At 39.0% G+C, this 24,916-nt stretch overlaps 1 protein-coding gene across 1 annotated transcript in view; it reads right to left on the bottom strand.

Moving 5' to 3' along the window:
* Positions 1-24,916, bottom strand: part of LOC119793340 — a 269,987-nt gene that overhangs the window by 221,996 nt on the left and 23,075 nt on the right. Inside the window, exon 2 of the mRNA XM_038300477.1 lies at positions 5,411-5,482. The gene's annotated coding sequence lies outside the window, so the exon portion shown is untranslated. The remainder of the gene's footprint in view (positions 1-5,410; positions 5,483-24,916) is intronic.

Here is a 24,916-nt window from a genome sequence, read left to right as displayed (position 1 = left end):
CATTGTGGTGAAGAGAAAAGACCCTTGAGCCATAGAAAGTAGTAAATGACCTGACAAACACCCACACTACACAGACTCACTCAGGCTGAACTCAATGAACACATAATATTGGGGATCTCCAGAGGTACGGTAGAAATCCAGAGACCTGACAAGATAGTCCAAAGCAATCCAGCAACTTGAGGCAGGAAGAAAAAGAGGATGAGGTGAGGGGGAAATCTTCATGGGAGTGGGGAGAAAGAAGAACGTTGAGAGTGATGACATAAGAAGAGGAGGCAGAAGAAGAAGGGGTGGTGTGGGAAGAGAGAGGCGAATAACAGGATAGAAGAAGCAGCAAACAGAGAGGTGGAAGCAAGTGTGGGAGGAGTGGGAAAAGACATGAACACCAAGTGTAAAAACGGAGAGAAAAAATAAGAAGCTGCATTTGGAGGCATTAAGTGAGCGAGAGTCCAGGAGAAGAAAGAGGGATGTGTTCTGCATGGGGCCCAGATGAGAGCGAGGGAGACAGGGACATAAACTGTCAAGGGGAGCCAGGGAATCCGGTACGACAGAGAGCGAGCACGGATGCATTAGGATGTAGCCCTGCATGCGGGGAAGGCGGCCAGAGCACAGCTAAAATATCCGGGTGAGACAAGGAATGAGCCAAAAAAGACGGGACAGAGAGAGGGAGAGGGATGGTGGCAGTGATTCGTTGATGCTATCTCTGGATGTGTGTGACACAATCCCAAATTGGAAATCGCTGTTTCAATCTCGCCTCACTCTGCGGCTACCCACTCTACCGATAACAAGAGCAGCCTAATTCTATTAAAAATATCCCATGAGTGCGGCGGTGGCTGAGGCGAAACCAGGGAGGAAAACGACAAGGGGTGAGCAAAGGGGGAGGAAACAGAGGCCAAAAGTAAGAGTATAGAAAGAGCAGCCAACAAGGAAAAAAACAACAGTCAGCCCTAAAGTGATTGCACAGGAAGAAAGTTTGGCCCGTATGCTGTATCTCTTTAACCCATCTCCCTATCTTAACTCCCATCCTCTCCATCTCAGCAAATCAGCCCCCTTCATCTATCTAACCACCCATCTGCCTATTTATCGCTCTACCCATCTGCCGGCTCTTATCACCCTCCACAGGTTACTGTTCTCATTTAGGAAACCCTCCCCCTCCGCTACTACTCTGTCTTTCATCTGGCCTTCCACTCCATCTCCCACTGCTCTTCTCAATCATCTCTCACTCTCCACATCCATTTAGGCAGCTTCGCTTTCCTGCACAAAGCAAGCCAACTACGTAGCTTGACATCCTCTCTCTGTTTCATCTCACTCTTCAAACTCCTTGGCCTTGTGTAGAACTCTGAACATCAGTTTGCTTTCCACGTTTCACTACTGTACAGATAAAGTCATGGGGTTGTTAATAAACAGTCAACCAGTAGGGCAATATGATTCCTTTCAGTAAATCAAGCAGTGAGAGACCCTGAACATACAGTTATATCCAGATGTCTTCATAACACAAACAGTTTTCCTTCATGTCTGATATCAAAGTCAAATCCTCTCCTGCTATGGGTTAGCCAGGATCGCCAACATTATCACATTTTGTTACATGCTAGTAATCAGACGGACACTTTAATGTGTTTTTCTCAATCAAAGGAATTTCATAAGATATTATTGCTAAAAATGTAAACAATTAAGGGATGCCCAAATGATAATGCTTTGTAAGTACCATCACTTAAAGCACTTGAGAGAAAAGTATTGAATGTTTTTTTTAAAGCAACGCCTCACGTGACAGGTTCTTTGCATATCATTGGAAAAAAAAAATACAATAAAGACATACGGAAGGGAACTTATCATTTGGTAAAATGTCTGAAAAAGTCTTGCCATCTTATCTTATCAAAGAAAGCATAAACACAGGGGGATTGACATGTCCCTTGGTCTAATGGACAAAGCGTGATTATGGCCAAACCCTTCGCATTCACCTCACTTCAGTGACCATCAATATATTTTGCAGGAATAGGAGAGAAGCATGCAGATCATCAACAACTCAATTGTTAAGTACCGTGATGATAGCATCATGATGTCTGTGTCTTTTGCTGCAGGGGGGGTCTTGTTCTTTTGACCAAAACTGATGACATGATACAGGAATAAGATTGTATTGGAAATATTGCAACCATATCTCAGGAGGTTTAAGCTTGGGGTGCATGGTGCTCTTCATAATCCACAGAAATCCTGTTCCAACAGACAACTACTTCAAAACAGTTAATGGTTGAGTCTCCATCAAATACTCAATTCGACCCTATATACATTTTGTAGCCAAGACTGAAAAAGTGTTTGCGAGCAAAGAACAGTGGAAAGTGATTGTATGGCAGAGTCACTTCTGTCAGTCTGTGGCTAAAACACCATGTGAATGACTGAATGGGTATTTTCTAATTATACTTTAAATATGTGTAGCTTGTGATCTTTAAAATGTACTCCTTCTTAGTTTATCATGTAGAACTCACCTAAAAGTTGAAAACATTTCAGATGATTTAATGTGTTTTTTTATGTAAAGATTATTTAAACCATCCAATGTCATCTGAGCAATATTAATTTGTGTGAGAAAACAAGATTAGCACAAAGTTCTTAACATCTTGTCAAAATATTGTCTGCATTTGGGGGAAATCTTATTAGAAGTCTTTAAATTAAACCTAACATTACTAAATGCACATTTTATCAAATCAACCTGAGATTGTAGTGTACCAAATACTATACACAACCTAAATAGACTTTTTTTTCTCCACTCTTTTGAAAGGCTTAAAGTTGATCCATGGTGACAGCTGCTAAAAAAGTTCACAGCATGGGCCGAGACATAAATATAAACCAAAGTGAATCAAAGCCCCATTTTGAGACATACCTAGAAGTCCTTTAAATATATGGTATGTAGATTGGTACCAAACCGCTCTTCCCTCTGCTGCTGATGTATAAAGCTAGTAGTAAGCTGACCGAAAGACTGAATCTATATTTGCCTCTTGCATACAATAAAGATGGCTTCAACTGTTTGAAAATGTTACCCAAAATGAAAATAAAGGAGGGTGACCTATAATTCCTATTAGGATACCATCACTTAAAACCACAGTTGGCATCCAACAAGTGAATTGACTGTAAAACAAGTGAGTGCAGGCTGGCTACCTTTAGATAGCTTAATTGGTTAATTAATATATTAACAGAACATAAAAACAAAATTTATAATATGAAGCTAAACAGAAATTAGAAGATTGATACATAATTTTATAGATATTGACTTTAAATCCTTCGCTGAACTTTGTGGCCGTGGATACTTTGATCTGTGTCAGGTATGAGCATTAACAGTAATGAAAGTCTATCCAGATTGCCTAATATATTTTTGGCAAGTTTTATTAGATGGCAGCAAAGAAAATAGGGATCCACTGAATATCGCATCCAAGCAGGTATTTGCACATAGAGCTTTGCACACATTGATGGTTGTAATTTATGGTGCAGCACCGCTGCACAACATAACATAATTTTAGAGACTGCAAGTGCATTTTTATATGAAAGAGATAAACCTTTTCCCAGTAAAGGCTTTTAGAGAATAAATAACTGACGGAGGTAAATCTGATTCATGCATCTCATTCACATGTCATATCCCTGTTTTCTTGCAGATTGCCATTCTCACTCTGTCTCCATCTCGTTTTCATGACAGATTGTTTGGTTCCCTTCACAGATGTACTGTCAGGATCATGTTGTCAGAGATAGAATTAGGGGAAGGCAGCGATCAAGGTGAGTGTTTCTGTCAAACCCTAACAAAGATGTTGGAAACTCACTGGTAGATGAAATCAAAATGTGGTGTATTTTATTTTATTCATTCAAATCTGAACTTTTATCTAGAGGAGTGACAAGTAATCATGTTCACTACTCCTCCTAAACAAGGAATCTGGTTATTTAGTTCTTGCTGGGTCTTCATGTCGAGCAGAGAAAGTGAGGCTCATGTGTTCGTAGCATCTGGCCAGCTGAAACCAGAGATATGGGTAAAACTAAAAGCAGAAAATTCAACAAGCAGTCTGGGAAGTTATCCAAAACAACATCATCTCGTTTTGCTCAAAACATCATACAATGTAGAGAAACAAAGCCAGAGAGAAAGAGCTGGAGGATTGTGGGTGGCTTTTGTGCATGAAGTTGGTCTACAGTAAAAAAGTAAACTGCTATGACTCCAGCAGCCAGGAAATGAAGAGCCAGACTAATGAACTAATCAGACAGTCATTAGTTACTATCAGCTAAAGTCCAAGCCAGACATTTTTTTCTCCTTCCCTGCTCCTTCACAGTCAGAGAGAAGGGGAGCACGTAGGGAGCAGGATGCTCACTCAGCTGTGAAAGAGGCTGCGTGTGTTTGTGAGTGCTGACCCTGCTGCTTGAGCTGCCTCACACTGAACGACACAAACCAGCGTGCATATTTGTGGCGCGCTTGCACCCATTAAATGCTGCAGCTTCTGCTGATGATCGCCTGTCATAGCAATAAACTCAATCTCAAACCTTGAATGCAAAAGAAATTAGAACAAAGTAAAAGAAAAAAAAGAGAGGAGAAGGAAAGGAGAAAGGAGTCCTGTGGAGGATGTGAGGAACAGACGGCAGGGGGAAAGAATTAGACAGTAGGACAACAGTTAAAGCTGAGAGATAATATACTTGGATTAGCAAAGAGAGAGCAAGAGATGAAGTGGTAGAGATACGGAGATGGGCAGTTGTGTAATCTTGGGCTTTAAGATGAGCCGGCTACCGCTGAGGTCAGTGGAGGAGCTTTAAATTACACTGGATGAATAGATGGAGGGATTGAGGGGACGTAGGTAGCCTTACGACAAGCCTAATGATGACAGAGATAAAGATGTGTGCGGACAAGGGATCAAGACAATTACTGTTTATGTATCTGTATGACAGCTGAGATTTAATCCCCCACTCAAATACCCCCTCCCTCTTTAGATCGAGTAGAAAAAAACAAGCCCAAAAAAATAGACATGAAAAAAAGAAAAGCTCAGATAAAAATCAGCAGATAACAAAGTTCCCTTCAGTCAGAGGCATAAAAATGTGTTTCAGTGTCGCAGGCAAATTTTATGAAAATGATAGAAACCACTAATTTTCTCAGTGATTTTTTTTTTTTTTACATTATTGATATTAGACATTAACTTACATTGAAGAGCTGAAAAATAACGATAGAAAGATTTTCTATAAACTGTTTTTACAAACATTTTTCTGATCTGTATTCAGCTAGGAAGACAGAAAAAACGGCACATAGCCACAGTTTCCTAATGGACAGGTTCGTGGGGATATCCGAACCTCACACAGATGGGAAAAGGCTAATGTGACAAAATAAACCTTATCTTAAAAGGTGAAGACAGGGTTTTAATTGAGTGGCTGTTGACTACAAAATAGCTTAACATATTCTTACCTCATAGCCTATAGATTTTCCCCTGGTGGCTTTATTCCATTCTCTTTATCTCTTCAATCAGTCTGACAACAACTGCAAAACAGAAGATAAGGATACTTGGTTAGCTGATGAAACTGGATCCAATACAAAGACTTAAGCTAAAGGAATGATGAATACGTTCTAAATGTGAGGCACATTCATCCAAGAGCCTTAAAAGTGATTATTTGCAGCAGCTGTTGTTGAAGAGGCGCCATCCAAAACAGAAATTGGAGGACAACATAAAGTGAGCCGGGAGAACACCTTGCTTTTGCTTGTTGGATAATGTCTCCCGCATCATGCATGAAGCTGCGGTTGAACTGGAGAGCTCCTTCAGTGACAGACTGCTGCACCCTAAATGCAGCAGGACGCATTATCAGAAATCCTTCCTCCCAGCAGCTGTAAGACTTTAGTATCATCACTGTTTCCAGTTTTTTGCAGTTTCTGTCTTAGCCAGTTAAATAACATGCTGCTTTCATTTTTTTTGCACATCTGGTGTTGCTTTTTTTCCCATATCCAGCCCTGTAAAAATGTCCACAGCTGTTTATTGATCATTTATTCTCCAGATAAGGAGTATTTATATTGTAAAAACACTTTACAGTGAAGTATTTTATTTGATTATTTAACTCTGTCATGTATTGTTTTATTTTTAATCACTTTTCTAAGATCCACCTTTTGTGACCACTTCTGCTATAAACCATCAATGCTGCTGTAACACAATTTCCCCATTGTGGGACAATAAAGGGATTTTCTATTCTATCTATTCTATTTTATTTCAGCTATTTGGGAGTTGAAGTAGCCATGAATGAAATAGCTACCTGTTTATTGTTACAGTACATTAATTTGAAAATATCTTTGTGAGTCTGATGATAGAAGGAGTCATGAGAATCCATACACAATTCTTTTTATATTCCATTTTCACTGGATGACATTATAGTGTGGGAAGAAAGTGAGAAGGAGAGGTTGAGACAAAAATAAACTGTTAAAAGGTAATGTAACTGGATAGCAATGGTTGCAGCATCACATCAGACAGACAGCAAAGTAAGTGTTAGAGGGAAACTCTAGGCTCCTTGTCAGCTGGATCTTTAGGTCCCCTTAGACCTACAGTAGATGCCTACAGCGGTGCAGTGCAGAGCGGAGTTAAATAGTTGTCTTTGCCTTAGACGTCTTGCTTCTGTTGTAACAGGCTTTGTGATCTGATGGATATCTGCTAGGTTTGTTTACCTCTTGTTTACGACTCTACAGATGTTTGTAGATAGGTCAGATGGTCTGATTAGAAGGACTACCTTATGCAATACTTTATTGAACAAATTAATACGGTGATTTTTCCAGACGGAAGGGCATTATGATGCAGGATGTCTAAGATTGTGTCAAGTTATGCAGTGAGGAACCAACCAGTAACTTAAAGCCATTTGCTGTGTCTTCCTACATCCGACGTGAATCATTCTGGTCCCTGAGATCCAGTGTTCTGTTTGTACTTGAGGCGTCCCTGCTCCATAACACCTGACTCACACTGCGAGATCTGCAGCAGCCTGCTGATAACCCACATCAAAAAAGCCAGCAGGGAAACACCTACAAGATAAAGGAAGCTGGCTGTTAAGGATTGGGAACGCCAATCTCTGCCATACAGCGCTGCTACTTGTGGTGGGTTGTTTGCATTACTAGCGAAGTAAAATGTGACCATGACATATTTAGTGTCTGCCGTTGCCTGAAATGTTAATAGCAGCAACAGATGAAATTGCAAACCAGTAATCTTACTGTGTCTCCTGCTGGTAGCTTTTATCATCTAACATATCTACAAATAATCTTTGGTGTCTGATTACGCTCACAGACTGCTGGGTGCTCAGGCAACTGCCTGATTGATTCACTTTAGAGTATGAATGTTACTCATTCTAGATGTGCTAGCTCCTTGCTAATATTATGTTTCATAACCTTCTCTCTATTCATGCTTAGCAAATAGCATTCAATTCAGATTAATTTTATGTAACCTTTCTTGCTTTAAATGCCATAAAAGATTTTTGTTAATTTAACTTTGGTGCAAATAGAAAATGTTTGTCATGTTCTTTTAAAAACAGTTTGATCACTTTCATTTGACAATTAATGACACTCATATTTTAGTTGATGTGAGCAATGTAAAAAAAAAAAAGTAAATTCCTTTATGGGGATTAAACTGTGGGGAAATTCACTCTCTGCATTTGTCCCATCCCTTTGGGCAGCGGTGGGCTGCCATTGGGTGGTGCCCGGGGAGCAGTGTGGGGTTAAGGAACCCAGAGTGGAGGCTGTGGGGATCAAACCAGGTAATTGCAACCTTTTTAGAGCACAAGCGCATTGCTCTAACCCACTAGGCCAACAATCCCATACGTGTCTGATCAAAGAAAACATTGTTTGCTGAATCAATATGGGAGTGAATCAAATAAGGTAGCTGTATTTTGTAGCTTGGAAATACTTCTGGAACTAGCATGTCATTCCATAGAACACTGTTTTGTCACTGTTTGGTCCTTAGGACTCACTGTTCTGCATGTTTTTGTTTCTCTCTGCCTCCATAAAACTTCACTTAAATAAACAGATGACTAGCAGGCCTCTGCAAGACTTGGTGGTTACTGATAAATGAATGCAATCATCTGATGCAGGTGTGCTTGAGCAGAGACACATTGAAGATTACAGGACAAGGGTCCTGAAAACCCAGTTTTAAAACCACTGCTGTAGAAGAACATGTTTGGACAAAATTTATATCACAATTAAGAAAAAAAATTGAGCCACAACCATAACAATACATAGGACTTTTAGTGTGTTATTCTACTGCATTTTTTTTTTTTACAAGATTTCCAATAAATGAGTAACATGGATCTGGGTTTATACTTTTTTGTTATAGTTGAATGTGGAACAGCATAAGACTTGCCCATAGGAGTTTATATAAGCAACTGTTGACTCCAATTGTAAAAAATTTCCTTTAATGGCCACTGTGTGTGTATATAATTATATATTTCTAATGATTTCTCCTTTGCAGGTTTATTCCCATGAGCTATTAAGACAGATCATTTGCCACAGGTTCACAAAATTGGCATTTTTCAATATATTGTTTTAATCACAGATTCTAATATCTGACTCAAAACAGGTTGATTTTCCCTCTATAATCCCATAATAAATGAATTAAAAGCAAAACTTGATTTGCAGGGCTGTTATTGCAAAACCTTTTGTTGCCTCTAATAACATCGGCTTCTGCAAACCCCTATAGTACAGGGAGAATAATTTAAAAAAAGACAGAGCAAACACTTAACTAGGCTTTATATTCTGACCAATAATGGCCGCTTTATCTTGGGCTCTTAAAAACAATCAATACACTAATAACAAAGTACAGTACGAAATAGAGTCGGCTGCAGCCCCACATGAGTGCTTTCAGGTAGTGTGAGCCAGGAGGGTCATCTTTTACAAGATATTCATTTAACGTAATAAATGTTTTTTTTTCTGCTGATCTTTATATGACAAAAATAGCCCTGATGAATTTACCTGTGGGTCCCAGAAAACAACGTACACAGTTATATTACTTGTATTAACAACTATTCTGGTAGGAAATGTATTTATGGGCAAGTCTTATGCTGTTCCACATTCAACTATAACAAAAAAGTATAAACCCAGATCCATGTTACTCATTTATTGGAAATCTTGTAAAAAAAAAAAAATGCAGTAGAATAACACACTAAAAGTCCTATGTATTGTTATGATTGTGGCTCAATTTTTTTTCTTAATTGTGATATAAATTTTGTCCAAACATGTTCTTCTACAGCAGTGGTTTTAAAACTGGGTTTTCAGGACCCTTGTCCTGTAATCTTCAATGTGTCTCTGCTCAAGCACACCTGCATCAGATGATTGCATTCATTTATCAGTAACCACCAAGTCTTGCAGAGGCCTGCTGGTCATCTGTTTATTTAAGTGAAGTTTTATGGAGGCAGAGAGAAACAAAAACATGCAGAACAGTGAGTCCTAAGGACCAAACAGTGACAAAACAGTGTTCTATGGAATGAGATGCTAGTTCCAGAAGTATTTCCAAGCTACAAAATACAGCTACCTTATTTGATTCACTCCCATATTGATTCAGGAAACAATGTTTTCTTTGATCAGACACGTATGGGGATTGTTGGCCTAGTGGGTTAGAGCCGCGGTTCTCAAAGTGTGTGGCGCGACCCACTGGTGGGGAATTGAGACGTGACAGGTGGGGCGCGCCAAGTTCCGGTGTGTGTGTGTGTGTGTGTGACTATAACGTGTGAGAGAAAACTGTCCTTATAGCTGTATGTTGCCGCTTTTTAGACTAATCAAACCCACAAAGTAATCATTACTAGCCTACATGCAGTCTAATTAAAAGAACATTAGATATGAGAAAAATTTCCCCTGGAACTGAAGTACCAAAATGATGATTGACGTGACGTCGGCATATTATTTGTAACGGAATAAACTTTCGCGCCCCAGTGTTGCCAACTCAGCGACTTTGACGCCATATTTCAGACCCCTCCAGCGACTCTTTTTCAAAAAAGCGACTAGCGACAAATCTAGCGACTTTTGGAGAACATACTCCGTCAGCGCTCCGCCCCGCTGCGCTCCAGACCGCCTGCACAAAGCAAAGCCTACAGCCGCCGCTGTCCCCTCCGCTCCGCTCTGAGTTCCTTGGAGATTGTAGAGGGCATGCGCCAGATGAACCAGGGTTTCCGCGGATCATTAAAAATAATTACAATTCATAATTCTTTTTTTAATCAAGCCCTTAATTGGCACTAAAATTAATTAAATATGTTTATCGTTGCATTTATGATTCTTTAATAAAAATGCTTCTAAAAACAATTTTGTCAGATATATTATATCGCTATTAATTTGCGTGGAACTGTTTATAAAGCCGTATGTTCGGAAAGGAAGCTCGAGGCGGAGAAAAAGCTAGAGAATATATATACGTATATATATGTGTGTGTGTGTGTTTTTACATACATACAGGAGTCATGGAACTGTGCTTACAGCTCCATATTTCATGTACACTAATAACTTGTGTACATGGTTCTTGTTGATGGCATTAAAATCATTTCAAATAGCATTAAAATAGCATTAAATTAGAGTCACTCATTCCTGTATGAACCCTGTGAGCGCTTAATTTAGTATGACATATTAAAAAAATCCCACCATCATCCAGCATATGTTCAGTTTCTGCCCAAATATATATATATATATTTTTTTTTTTTTGTAGATTTTTGTAACAGAGATAAGGATAATTCAAAACTGCTTTTTTTTTTATGAACTTGTTCTCTACAACTCAGCATCTCTTTTCATTCATGTAATAAGAAGTTTCTTTTGAATGGATTTGATTAAACTTTAAGTCCCTCGGTATAAAATAAATATTTTAATGGAGATGAGAAATCTGCTTCCTGGTTGGTGAATAACCAATAGTTTGGATCCAATCATTTAAATAAACGGTGTTATTTTTTTTATTTTTTAGATATTTATAAGAATTGTGCTATAATTTCTAGTCACCAATCTGTTGCTACTATATTTTAATTTGACGAACCGGAATTTGTCGAGGTTCTTTTTCCTGTTTGGTGCGATTGCAATTGCGGATCTTGACCTGGCCGGACCGGAGCGGAGCAAAAAATAGCTCGGCTCCGTAATTTGTCGGTGACGGACGGAGAAGACGTACGTGGACGGAGACGTGCGGAGGAGTAGCGGTGGATGTGGAACAGCTCTCATTGATTTCCATGAAAGACAAGCGCTCCGCACGACGTACGTCAGCGGGGCGGAGCGGAGCGGAGCGCTGACGGAGTATGTGGAATCTGGGGGTTACGGGAAAGCACGTATCGTTCCTTTTCTTGTCCTGCTGCCGTGGGGCGCCTCCTCCCTCCCAACCCCGTTCTCCCCCACTATGTGTGCTGTGTGCATTCTTCTTCCCTTTGCCACATCATATCTCTGTGAGATGGGCTTTTCAGCTGCTGCTTCACTGAAAACAAAGCATGACTTGAGAGTGGCAGTATCAAGCCTGCAACCCCGTTTTGAGAAACTGTGCAATGCAAAACAGGCTCATTGAAGCCACTAATGCAGGGATAAATAGACCTGTATTGCCAGATGGATTTCACTTATTTTCTTTTATTAACAGATTGCAGAGTGGCACATTAATTTTTTCTATCTTTGAGCTTGATACAAATTTTGACACAGCTGCATTTTTATTTTCTTTATTTTTGAGCTTGCTGTTATTTGATGTAGATAGTTTGTATTTAGATACTACTTGTTACTTCAATAAAATTGGAACATTTTAAGATTGTTTCATATTTCATTAGCATTGTGTTGGGGCGATGGGGACAGGCGGGGCTTGAAAATTCCCCCTTGTCCAAAGTGGGGAATGACAGAAAAAGTTTGAGAACCACTGGGTTAGAGCAATGCGCTTGTGCTCTAAAAAGGTTGCAATTACCTGGTTTGATCCCCACAGCCTCCACTCTGGGTTCCTTAACCCCACACTGCTCCCCTGGCACCACCCAATGGCAGCCCACCGCTGCCCAAAGGGATGGGACAAATGCAGAGAGTGAATTTCCCCACAGTTTAATCCCCATAAAGGAATTTACTTTTTTTTTTTTTTTACATTTACATTTGGCTGAAATGGTAGGCTGATGTTAGGAAAGTCGTTTTGATATCCCAGAGCCAGTTTTTATCTGTAGAAAGAACTAGTTGCTGCTGTGTATGTCTCTGCCATTGTCTTCAAATTAAATATTATCAGTTGCCTTTAACAACTGAAGCCATTTGCTGAATTTCTAGGAGACTGGAAGCTGCTGCAGCCTAGGCAGTCTCACTTTAACTGTGAGATTGCACTCCCTTCTCTGCAATCATTGTAGAGATTTAGATTGCATGTGGAAATTAAACAAACACATGGTATTAACACTTAAAGGTACGGTATAGTGAAGGATTTTCACAATCTTTTTAAAAGACCTGCCCTCTCCACTTTTAGAAAAAAATGCACACGCTCAACCCTGTATCCGCTTCAGAGAGGGAACTCCTATTAAATGCGTGCGAGAATATTGATGTCCCCATTTCTCCTCTTGCATGCTCTGTATAAAAGTTGTTTGCATCAATCATACAAGCTTTCTTTCTAAAAGAAGATCTGCAATTTTTCTACTACGCCAGACTAACCACTGGTAAGTGAAAACGGGGACGAGCACTGAAGACGACCTTAGCTAAACATATCACCAGAATGATTGACAGTTAGGAGGACCACTTATTTTGAGGATCAATCTGGAAAGAGAACATCATCCACTATAACTTTACATTGCCCCACTTCCCGCATGTTAACTCCTCTTTACAGTGACACAATTGTATGGTAAATCTTCACCATCCATTGATCCATAAGAGGTCTCGAAAACATACTTAAGGCAAAAAAGAGCCTGGGAACATTAAGAGCCTCATGACAAGAACTTCATGAAACCTCACACATCAATATTCCATTAGACAAAGAAGATGTGCTTTTGTCATCCAGTGCCATTAGTCCAACGACGAAGCATCAGGTAAAAATTGAGTTGTTGTGATTTACAGCAGGCCGTGTCCATTTAACACGTGTTTATCTGGTTCAATAAAGACCACTCGAAGAACTCACAAAGTAACAATGTATTTTGATGAGCAACACAAAACAAGACCATAATTGGAGGCATTGAATTCCCTGATATGAAATTATATGTTTTTCTGTAAAACAATAGTTCCTGCATGTTACAGATTTGTATAGTAACTAAAACCCACAGGGTGGGAGAGCATTGTGATTTAGGAACAGATACAATCCTTGTTGTTCATTAAAGGTACATTTGAAAAACTCAATGCTTTCATAGCGGTGAACATATAATTAGATAATGTTGATTATCATGGGGAGATTAGGAGGATTAATTTACATTCTGTTGCAATAAAAATCATTAAAATAATTAAGTTACCTTGCTAAAAGATTATTACTACTACCTTCTAAAATGCCTAAATTTCCCTTTTTTCTTATGTAGGACAATAACTGAGGAAAGCATTAATTAAAAATTTAGATCATCCTATCTTTTTAAGAAGACTGTTTGTTTCCCCTTTTAAATGTTGCTATCAGCCAATTTGATTTACCACTTATTGTATCATACTACATACATAGTACAAAAGGGAATGTTGTGTATTTGTTATATTCTGTAGTTATGAGTCAGAATAAACTATGGGGGAAAAAACAGTTATGACTAAGATTTTTGTAGTGCTTTAGTATTCTTAAAGCAACCTTAAATAGGTTTTAAACTGAAAGTTTTATTTGAGCCTTTTTTGACTAAAAAAATGTTGGATGAGCAGATTGACATCACTGTAGTTCAGTTTCTATGCATCTATAACCCTGTAGCCTATTTTCCTGAATGTACTTTGGGTCAGAAGTTCCCACGCTGTCCAGCAGATGTGATCTCAAGCGCGCCCATGTCGAATGGTTCAAAGAAAAAAATCCAAGCGTCAAGATGGATTTTGTGGATATTTAGAAATGGCCAGCAAATGACGTCCAACAGCAACTCCACGTAAGATGAAAAAGGTAAAAAAAAAAAAAAAAAGTCTGGTAAGAGCGCAAGCGACACAAAACAAGCAGAAGAACGCTTGAATTTTGTTTTGGCCACAGGAAGCTGTATCATTACTGGATGCTCAACTCAACTCAACTCAAACTTTATTTATAAAGCACATTTAAAACAACCGGGGTTGACCAAAGTGCTGTACAGGAATCACAGTTAAAGAACATAAGATAAAAGCTAAAGGCTAAAATACATAAAAACATAAAAAAAAGAATAAGATAAATGTTTCAATAAAAATACATTTTAGAATAAAATAAAATTAAAAATAATGTTTTTTCAAATGTCCACTTAGACATGATTAAAAGCCAGGGAGAGGAAATGTGATTTTAAAGAGGATTTAAAAACCTCGAAGGAGCCTGCTGATCTAATATGCCAAGGTGAGTTATTCCAGAGCCTCGGTGCCACTGCCATAAAGGCACGATCACCTTTAGTTTTAAGTCTGGTTTTAGGCATCGCGAGTAGCAGCTGATTAGAGGATCTCAGTGTTCTGGCCGGGGCATGAATTTGGAGAAGCTCAGTCAAATACTGGGGGGCTAGACCATTAGGAGCTTTAAAAACAAACAATAAAATTTTAAAATCTATCCTAAAAACAACCGGGAGCCAGTGCAGTGAGGCTAGAACAGGTGATAGGTGGTCACGTTTACGTGTGCCAGTAAGGAGACGGGCAGCTGCATTTTGTACCAACTGCAGACGGAGTAAAAGTGAGTGGTCCAAGCCAGCATATAAAGAGTTGCAGTAATCCAATCTTGTATTGATAAAAACATGGATTACGGTCTCCAGATCTTTTTGTGGCAGGTACCCTTTCACTTTTGATAAAATTCTTAACTGATAAAAAGCTATTTTTTACGACCGAACTAACCTGCCGATCAAATTTCAACCTGTCATCAAATATTACACCAAGATTTTTTACTGATGATCGAATGTTAGGTGTAAGAGGGCCCAAGAAGCCAGGGAGAAAAACTGCTGGACTACAACCAAACATTATAATTTCTGTCTTACTTTCATTCATTGCTGGAATATTTTTATTTATTTCATTAATTTGTCTCACTAGTAGACAGTATTTACCAATCACGTGACTTTTGAACATCATTGTTTGTGCTGGATAAGGGTATCAGAGTAAGAAGGATTGGTAGAAATTTTGATTCTTATTTTAAAACATTTGAAAACTATGTTTCATGTTCCCTCTAGGTGATATTCATGCATGACTGTGTCGCTTTATTTAACATTTAAAATGTTTGTTTTTTTATAAGTTCACTTTGTTTGAATAGTTTTGCAAGACAATCTATCTTTTCTCTCATTTATAAATTACACTGTAAATGAATAGATATACGGGATTCTTTCTCTAAAAAACTGGTAATATTGAAAGGTTTGTATAACACATTTGTAATGGAATTGAACTTGCTGGTCATCTCCACACCTGTGCCTTTTGTCTCTTGGTTGCAAAGAAAGAAAAGCAATCAATATGTACAATCAATGGCTTCAAAGGTTTAGCCTAAGCTCTGCTCTATTCTCTGTTGCCTGTCAGTCACTGCTAGCTGGCCAGACACATCTTCTTCCAGCAGGAGATTGCTATTCACTTAAAGACGATTCAACTGTCTGTGGAAAGCAAAGCTCTCCTTTACTGAGGATTTTGACAAAAGACTATGTTGTGTTTTTAGGGACGGTGCGCAAAGATCTGAGCTCTCAATGGATTTGTGAAGAAAAGACAGTGGAGGGAAGGAGGGAAGGCGTGATGACGGAGGTGACTCTGCAGAGGAGCCACGCTGCGAGAACAGACGATTGCAGAGGCAGCACTCAGGAAATCATCAAACAGCAGTTGGTTAAGGGTCTCTCTTGTTCCGCAGCGAGCAAAGGGACCCAGATGATGTGACACCAGGCTGAGCCGATGAATGCGACTTTTGGCTCCGGTTATAGATAGTCCCATTTTGTTCGACACGGGCCGCCTTTCTTCCACTGGCAGCAAGCTGAATGGGGGGCTTGGCATTTGAAAGGAAGCCGAGAGATTTGCTGGCGGATTACTCCTTTCATTAGGGGAAAGTGAGACGCTAATTGCGGCAACAGCTGCATCTCTCATGTTTACATGGCTGACTGTTTAAGCCCCCATCCCTTTAAACGGAAAAAAGCAATTATCAATAAATGCAAGGCAATCTCGCTATGATGAACCGAGCACAAATTAGGCCTTCTTTTTTCAGTGCCGCATGATCGGGTACGCAAACATCCGCATTGGCTACCAGCACGTGGTTCTGAGTGGCATTGTCAACCCAACAAAGAACAAACACTTGACTTTGCAGGAGTAAGAGCTCCAACAGAGATGGATCAAAGATGTTTAGCTGGTGAGAAGAGGGTTCAGGGATGAAGCTGGGTGAAAAGGGCTTGTACAAACTGCAATGGAAGAAGAATCGGGAGTGTTGACACACAACAGAACACAGTTTGCCAGAAAATCTGAAGTCGAATTATATGGGTAACTGAGAACTGACTCAGAATAGTTGTCTATATCCTGGAGCATGACTGTAGGATATAGATAAATATCAAGAGAAACCAACTAGGGAGGAAGCAAAAAATAGGAAATTCAAATGGAAGAGAAAGTTCTTTAGGAAGTGGGGCAGGTACAGTGGTGGTGATACTAAACAGGAAGACTGGAAACAGGGGCAGCGGGGAGTCTGACAGAGAAAAGAGATGGATGGAGGATGAAAAAAGCAGAGGGCACTGTGTTAGTAGGAGGAAAAATAGGACCTGAGGAGCCAAGCAAGGCAGGGTAACATTCACTGTTAGGGCCGATCAATTTCCCCATCCCCTCAATAATTGATGCGACGAGCATGGTGGGCTGTTATCTGTCAGGCCTGAACAACTGAAAAGCAATTCCCACTGGGACCCCCCCCCCTCATACAGACACACATATGCACACACATTATTATTCAAGCACTAAACCTCTCAGATTTTACAACACTACAAATACCTGCAGCACAACCTAGAAGCTAACCTTGAAATGCGCCATGGCTATAGGAATCAAAAAATGAAATTAAACAGAAAATGGAAATTGTTTGGGCTCAGTGATGCTCTTACTGTCATCTTCATGGTCATACTGCATTTTTGCCATCGACACTTTCATTCATCAACTGAGGGCTTTTTTTGCCATTTTACATGCAAAGGCATTAGGCAGGTTTTTATTCATGTCCTTGTGTTGCGTCCTTTTAATCTCACACTCCATCTTTCAGTGAACTCACAAATCATGTCGCACACACATGCCCATTTCAGAGTACACTCTACTCTTCTGGCTGCACTTTTGACCCTTGCCTGTGGAAACATACATCTGCATACATGCAATGCCATTGAGAGGTTTACATCCACTTAAAATGTGTATAAATCTTATTAGTTAGGGGCTTTAAAATATGCTCTCGAACCTTTTTTCCCAGTGTGGATTGATGATAGAGCTTATTTAAATCTACTGGTTTAATGGAGTTGACATGATTTTTTAGAGTTGAGTTCAGGGCTTTTCTGGAGGCTTAATGTTAGCTTGCTTTATCTAACACTGGCTCTTATCTGTTTTGGGGGTCTATCTTTTCGAAGCAAACTGCTACTCTTAGATATGAAAAAAAGCATTAGCATGCTGAGGAACAACCCAGGAACCACTAAAGCTCAAGCCTAGCAGAATTTAAAAGTGCTGGAACACCACTGTCACCATCCGTAGCTGAAAGTATAACATTTATTTTTAAAGAGAGATACAGACCTGTCCTCCTTTATGCTTAGCTGAAATTACAGCCATCCAAATAGACGAGCTGTATTGTCACACAAAAAAAACAACGTTGAGCTATTTCTCCACACGATGATAAGAAGTACGTTTTGAGAAGTCATGGGGAGGCATTCAAGTACAGATTATAAAGCACAGTAATAGCAGCATAATGCTGAGGATTTGCTTTTCTAACATTGCATGAACACTTTCAAGTTTTTAAACTGCACCCTAGATTAACAGGTCGATGCTTGAAACTTGGATATGGGATTATTGTTGAAGTTGAGCACTAAACCAACTGAATATAAAAACTGGTTTAGTAGGGATGAAGGAGGCCAACATGAAATTGAACATCAGCTTTTTGAATATTTTGTTTAAAAGTCTAGAATCTATTCCTGTTTATCTGTGCATCTGGTAAATGATTTTATCCAAAGCGACATAGAAAGGAGCATATTAATGCAGTTAAAGCTCACAACAAACTACCCAGAAGGAAAATTTGGCCAGGTTCTGTCAAAGGTAAGAGTGTGGAAATACAATGCAGGCAGAGAGAGGAGAGGGGAAAGAGAGTGCTGTTGGGAGGCAGAAGTAGGTGCTGGGGTATAAGATGCTCTGTGAAGAAAAGCAGGGTGTTCAAGTGTTTCTAGAAAACAGATGTTCCTATGCTGGTAACACTGAGTGGCTCATTCTATCATTCGTTTCTGTGCTGTCCTGAGCATGGTCTAGGCACATTTTATTTTTCATCAGAGGAGCAGTCAAATATCTAGACAGAATTATGCCAGAGGCTTGTTGATGCTCTCTGCAACCAAGAGACATTTTATGAATATTAGTTGAGGTCATATGGTAAGTTTGGGTTTTATGTATAGTGTATATTTAAGTTTTTATGCATAATTTTGATTTTTTTTTTTTTTTTTTCAGAAAAAATCTGAGCTGAATTCTACACTGCAAAAATTTTCTAGAAATAAGTACCAATTTCTTAAATTAGGTGTTTTATCCTTTGAGGAGGTAAATATGATGATTTGCCAATGGAATTAGTTTCTTTAACGTTTAAAATAATATTCACTTGAAATAAGACAATGCAATTGTTTCTTATTTTAAATGTAAATGTAAAGCAATTGTCAAAGTGTCTCACTTACTTCCACAAATCAGGAAAAAAATAATTACTTATTTAGATTGCAATTTCTCTAGTGTATGTTAGTTATCCACCCCCTTACAAAAAAGGAGTATTTTATTAAATGCTAGAAGGAAGGACATTCATATAATATTGATGATGTATATAAACTCCTGGTCTACATATAAAGACACAGAAAGACTGAGGCTAGGTAGCATTTATTAGGATCGTCAGGCAGGCATGTGTAAGAAACCTCTGCCTGACAGAGCGGGACAAAAACATGTTCACCCTCAGCCCAAATCTATCAGGACCTCCTCATGTCACTTTACCCAGATGTGTCATGCCACAACACCCACATACTCCCCACGCTTTGGCTTCATCTCCAGCTGAACCTCAAGTAATTAAACAAAAAGAGCCTCACTTACAGACACCTGATTGACTCCATATGTGTGCACGTAGGGATCAGAGGAATATCTGATCGCCTGCCTTTCCTCCTCCTGTTTGCTGACATTTAGCGTACTGCATGTCACTGCATATTTAGTGTTAGCACATACAAAGGGACTGACAAAAGTGGAGCAGAATATATTAGTGTATGTTGTTACGACAACGCAGGAAGGGATAAACCTTTGTGAAGGGACCCGACACCCTTTGCAGCACAAAAAGCACAGCTGAGAAGTAGACGAGTTGAGATGCAATAGTTCAGAGGGCGTCAGTTGAATCAGGCCGAGAAATTCTAATTAGGTGTTCAGAGGCATTTCAGCTGCCCAACCGAGAACAAAAACATTTCAGACTGAAAGGCTTGAAAACATAAATAGCCTTAAAATTTATGAGTCACATCGTGGGAGTCAGCTGAGCATTGGAAGTCCAGTCATCTTCGCGGCATGTGTCCAGAATAGAGAAAAACTCGAAATTCTGCCTCACCAAAAAAAATCCAAAATATTCTCAATCTACGGTAAAGCAGATCTGTAAGCATATGGTAGCATGTAATTGTCATGTTTCACTAAATCTGTTTTGTTTCCTTCTAGATAAGATGGAAGAAGCCCCACACAGCCGAAGGAAAAGTCCCCCTGCAGCGTTGTACTTGAATTTATGTTACGTGACAGCTTTTAAATTATGTGCCATTCATGGTGGTAAACAGAGAGGAGCCAGGGGAATGCTGAGTGATGTGAGAGAAAAACTGTAATTGCTTCTAAAATAGGAGCAAGATGAGACAAAATACAATATTTCCGCCATGAACAGAGACATGTCCAGCAATAGTTTTAAGTATATTTTTTTGTAGTTTCCAAGAGTTTGTTTTCGTTTTAAGTAGAGAAGGAACTGAAGTTAAAAAGGAAACGACCATTTGAGACATGGCTCTGATCCAACTTTAGAGGTGATGAAAGAAAGATTTGGTGATGTATGATATTTTGTTTTCATGAAAAACATCAAAATTACATTCAACTTTGCTCGTAGACAAAACATTTATTATACTCAACCAACTGCTTTTAGAGATTTACAGATTCAGGACGCAAAGTCTACAAGTCTGTGATTTAGTCCCAGTATGAACACAGCAGGTGAGTCAGAGATAAAGTTATAGAAAAGTTTAAATGCTATATCACAAAACAATATACTTTGTTAAGCTTTGAGCATATCATAGAGATATTTTTAATTACTTATTAAAATAAAAATGTGAAACCAGGACAAAACTATCCGCCTAAAAGCCATTGTTGAGAGAAAGTCATAATAGAAGTTTGCAGTTTACAAGAGGCCATGCGGGACACAATAGGAACCATGCAAATAAAAATGATCTGGTCAGATGAGACTAACTCTCTTTACATCAGTGAACAATAAGTTTCTCAGAGTTCTGGGATGATGGAAGGTGCTAGACACAGAGCTACCCTGCCTGTTAAAGGCACAAAAATACTTAATATGTAAATACAGCTAGAGCTACAATAGCCCTCTTTAGATCACATGATACTGATAAGGTCAGGATCTAAATCCTACCATGAAGCCAAGACAAAATTTGGAAAATTGTTAAATACATAAGAATCTGTGGAAATACATCTTTCTTTATCACATAAAGTTATACAAAATAAAGAGGTTATACTTGTCTCCAAAGTTAAACACTTCAAGAGACTCAAGAAATACATCCTTGATGTGTTTTTGGCATCTGCTTCTGTGTCCTCAAGCATTTATTGACAGTTTGATTGAAATATGTCTCTCAAAGTGTATGCCAGGATTAACTGCAAAGCACCTTTAACCTGGGAATAATTTAAAACATTAAATGGTTGGAGCTTCTTATTGAGAGAAAATGTGTCCATGTTAGATCCCTGCTCTCGCTTAATTAGACGTAGGCAATCTTTATTGTCATCTTGCATACACAGACTGTATACCAAACAAAATTTCGATGCAAATAGCTTTTCAACAGTGAATGAGCAGCTTACAATGACAGCTTAAATTGGACACACCTTTCCAGGACATGCAAACCCAACATGGGAATGTTATGCTGGATAAAGAGTTGTTTTTAGATTTCTAATGCAAAAGAATATAAAATAGTGACGGCTTCTAAACTCTCAGTGCTCTATTTCCATTTTTCAGACCAACATTTTTCAGGCTCTTGAATATAGTCCTGCACCATGTATAAAAATAGTTTAAATCAGAGAACAGACACAATAAGCTCGGGGGGGGGGAGTAGTATGGTAATAAAAGTATCGAGGCATTTCTAGGGCAGGACCAATGAGGGAAATAGCTTCTCGGGAGCTTAACATGGCTCCCCTGTGAGCAGCTGACACATGGAAGAAACAAGAAAATAAAAACCTGAAGTCTATTTGAAAAGAGACATGAGACAAGACTCTTAAACAAAAACAATTTTAGTCTATAAAACCATCTGTTTTGCACAATAGATTTGGATTCTCCATCTGAATCAACTCAAGTTCAAAGCGTGGCTCCGGCTCCTGGGCGCTGTGAAATCCCTGCCATGTAGGCCAGGGCCAAAACAAACGTGATGTCAATGCAATAATAAATGAGCTTTGTGTCTGAGTGCGACCATGATAATTAGTCTCAAGATGTTATGTTGGTAGAGAGAGGGCTCATAAACTATAGAGGCCTTTTGGCGTGCGCTCAAGAACAAATCTGTATTCTAGGAGCGTTAGCTGTTACACTAATGTTCTACACAGTTCAAATCTGGCAGAGACACAGTCGGAAAACTTTGTTTATGGGGAAGATGCTGACGGTTCCAGGCGAGAACGATTACTGAGTCAGCGCACGCACATAGATGCACATGCAGTCACGCAGCACACTCTGAAAGGAAAAAAAAATAAGAGTCCCTTTTGTTGACTCGATTGCCAATTTAGTTCAAGAAACCAAGCGCTTCACAATTCAAGGTTCCCACAAAATTGGGGTCGGCGCTGAACAGCGGAGCAACCCTACCAGGGTGACGGTCGAGAGAAGATGATAATGACGTTTATAGAGTGGAAATCCACAACATGAGATTCCCTCTGTATCTTCCCCAAGAGCCCACCTGTAGAGCAAGCTTCTGTTGTGACCAAATGTGAAAGGTCCACTCTGCAATTTTCACACAGGAGCTGTCTCACATTGTGCGGCCGAGCAGACCAAGGGGAGGCAGGGAGGTGCATATACATAAACTGCTGTGCCATTTACAGCCCGACAAATAGAAGAGACACACTCCTGCAGGCCAGCAGGTGGATGCAGTGACATTTTGACAGCATTAATCGCATCCATCTGAGGCTCTTGTGTTTGCTTGGGGAAGCAAAGAAATCTCCAGTGGCTGAAGACCTGCTGCAAAACACTGATGCAAAAATGAAAGGTGTTGCTTCCCATTGGGTGGGCCAAAAGCGCCTGGTGGGCTGTTTGCTCAAACCGTCACACAGAGAGGCTTCACAGCTTCAAGTCTTCTGCCATGACAACCCTTTTTAATGAGAGGAAAACACATATTAGCCATCTCCTAAGGAAGATTGGTAAATAAAGGAGAAAATGAGACATTTTGTATGTTTTTGTACTATTTCTACCACTTTTCCTCTGCTGTTACTTTTTATTCCCAAACCATTAATTATGTATGAAAAAAGAATCCTTCTGAATAACACATAAAAAAAAGACATTAGAGTCAGAGCACAGACTTCAAAGGATATATTTAATGTAAAACAATATTGTTGTTTCAATACAAATTCTGCAGAGTTTAGAGTAATAATGCAAAAATAACAGATAAAATAACAGAAGCCTGAGCGACACGCCATGTTGTACTATTTTTGTTCATTTTGCTCAGACTATTTATAAAAGTTCTCGACTGTCATTTTAAGTTGAATATTTGTATGTGTAAAATTAAGAGTATATTCACACAAATATCTCAGAAAATATGGAAATTTCTTAAACAACTGCATAAAAAGGTGTGCAGAATTCCACTATCTGCTAACTCTGAGTTAAAGAGCCCTATGAGGGACATTCAGAAAAATAAAAAAATAAGGCCTTTTCTCAAAAAGCCTTGAGAGATCCTTCTGATGCTTTATAGATGTCTGGCTAGAGGCAGTTTTGACTCTGCTGCTGAAAAAAAAGAGAATTTTCACTAAAATTGTTCCAACCAAGAAAACAAGTAAGATTTCAAGAAAACAATTAGTACAGTTGTGTAAATACAACACGAAAAAACGATTTCTGCTGATCGATGACTAATTTAGACTTGATGATTTGTTCCCTTTTTTTATAAATATAAAGCAAACGTCAACACGATGGCTCGTTCTCTTTCTCCTATTTTGAAGTCAAATTTTCGATCACCCTGTCAGAAAATTAAACCTCCAGCATCCCTCACTGTCAGGTTGAGTGGAGGTTTTGGAGTACCCAATTGCGTAGATTAAAGCTAAAGTTGTTTGTTGCAGATTTAATCATTCAAAAAGATGGCAAATGAGGCAAAAATCCATCCATCCACCCATCAATTTTCTGACACGCCTATGAGGATCCTTGTTGAGGATCAAGAAACAACAAGGAACCAACACTGAAGAACTGCACAGGGAGAGTATAAATGGGAGACAGAAAAAAGAGTGGGCAAATGAGCCAACAAGAAGCAGGTGTGGATGGAGGCATCTAGAAGAGAGCTAGGGAAAGGAGACTGACACAAGAGGGCAACAGACAGTAAACAAAGAAATACATAAGAAATAAAAAAATATAACCAAAAACCACTAGAATAACACAAAATGGAAATGAAACCAATGAAAACTCAAAAAGGGAGCAGATCCAAAGTCATGACACCCACCACCACCCCCCCGACTCAGAATGCTCATGTCCCAGCAGCCACAGTGGTGAAAGCAAGCAGAAATGTTGGGTATAGACCCAAACAGCAGTAAGGACCAAACACTGTAAATCCCTGTTTCCTGACTTCCAAATGTAACACTGAGCTAAGCTTTAATGTCATTTTCGGCTCTGAGCCCAGATTTCCAAGACAAATCAAACACAGAAATATCATTTGGTTATTTGTTATTTTGGGCCCCAGATATGAGGGTGAGTCCTTCGAGATGACACCTTATCAATATTCTAGAGTTAGAAGCAACAAGAGAGTAATGGTTGAGTTCCTGTGTGGTGTTGATCAAAGAAAGAATAAAGTGGCTTCCATTACTTTGAAATTGCATGGAGCATTTTGGGGGGTTGTTAAAAAAAAAACAGTGACAGGAAAAGACAAAACATTTTTAAGACCTATTAGAGTCCTGTGACACTAGAGTTGGCAATTACTTTATAATTTGTGCCACTGTAAAATGGTTGAGGTTTATTAAAAAGTCTGAACTACAGCTGATCACACCTTGATTAACATTTACAATACTTACAATAACTTTACTAATGCTGTGTTTAATGTAGGTTCCTTTGAACAAAACATAGGTTAAGATTTATTGAACTTTTAGTCTATGAAAACAGAATAAGGAACATTTTGATTAGAACATTATCAAATTTACATAATAAGAAGTTCTTCAATATATGCAAAAATATTCAATTTTGAAGTCAAGTTTTCTTAAAATAAATGAGAAAACACATTTTAAAATATGTTCCCTTGATTTGAGCAGGTAACTAAGATAGTTTACTGATTAAATAAGTTACGTTTAAAA

This window comes from Cyprinodon tularosa, unplaced genomic scaffold (assembly GCF_016077235.1).
Source record: "Cyprinodon tularosa strain WSP-4 unplaced genomic scaffold, ASM1607723v1 ctg45, whole genome shotgun sequence".
In the NCBI taxonomy this organism is placed as follows: Eukaryota; Metazoa; Chordata; class Actinopteri; order Cyprinodontiformes; family Cyprinodontidae; genus Cyprinodon; species Cyprinodon tularosa.
This window is presented reverse-complemented; position numbering and strand designations above follow the sequence as displayed.